The following is a 1,153-nucleotide window of genomic DNA, read 5'->3' on the forward strand; positions in this document are numbered from 1 at the left end:
GAATTACTCGTCATGATGATTTGTGTTTATCCCAGAGACATACTATAACCACTTGATTGTAATTTATCTACGATTTTACAACAGTTTGCGAGCATAACGAACAAAAATAGCCACAGTACTTTTACTTAGTTCACTTAGAGAAGCAGGCTCATGTTTGCGAAAGCTTAGAGTGCCAGCCTATATCTTATTTTTTATTTTACTGTATAGTGGGTTAACACAGTTCAGCCACCATCAACTTCGTACACAGTAGTTTTGTTTTGGCTTTACTTTTACTGCCGCTTTCAATATTGCACGGCTACCAGCCAGACGTTAAAGTGATGGGCAAGTCCAAAAACAAGTTGGTGTTAAATCAAACAGTAGTTGTCAGTAAATATGGTAAAAGGATTTGCACCGTAGTAATATGTAGTGGTTAAGCAGTTATAATTTAAGTGGCAAAAAACGCAGTCATCGCTAAATTATGACGAACATGGCGGTTTTTATTACGTCACAATAAAACAAACAATAAGGATGACTTCGGTATTTGGATCAAATATGAATAGATTCAATAGAATGTTTCCTGTGACAGACAAGTAACGTAAATAATTATAACGTACTTAAGTGTATAATAAAAACATTTTGGCTAAATGTTATCCCCAAATACCGTATCATAGTATCACGATTTGTGATTTTATGTGGTAAAAGTACGTAAAAATAGAGCAGGATTTCTGTCACATTTGTTGTTTACAGTGGTCGGCTATTTAGTATTTCATTCCCAGGCAAGTCAACCCCGGTTAACGTGGAGTCGAATAGACCGGGGTGGAATTAACATAAAACAGTTGTTTACAAAAAGTCAACTTTGAGCATAGTAGTTTTTGACCAAGTTCATGTTTTCTTTTTGCAGTCAAACCTGCAGTACCTGTTGGACAGAATGAAATGTTGTATGCTCCTACATCAGAACGAACTCTATCCTAGGCCGTAGCTACGTTGAGGCAAATGCGGCACTTGCCTCCGTAAGTTATCTGAAATCCTGGCACAAAAAGTTTGTGCTAGTTTACATTAAACAACATAACCTACTTGGTGGGAAACGCACTTAACATATTTAGTTATATACGACATGCAGTATAACTTTTGTAACTTGCGGGGAAATACTGCAAGTTACGATAAGGAAAGAAAA

This window comes from Clavelina lepadiformis, chromosome 7, assembly GCF_947623445.1.
Source record: "Clavelina lepadiformis chromosome 7, kaClaLepa1.1, whole genome shotgun sequence".
NCBI lineage: Eukaryota > Metazoa > Chordata > Ascidiacea > Aplousobranchia > Clavelinidae > Clavelina > Clavelina lepadiformis.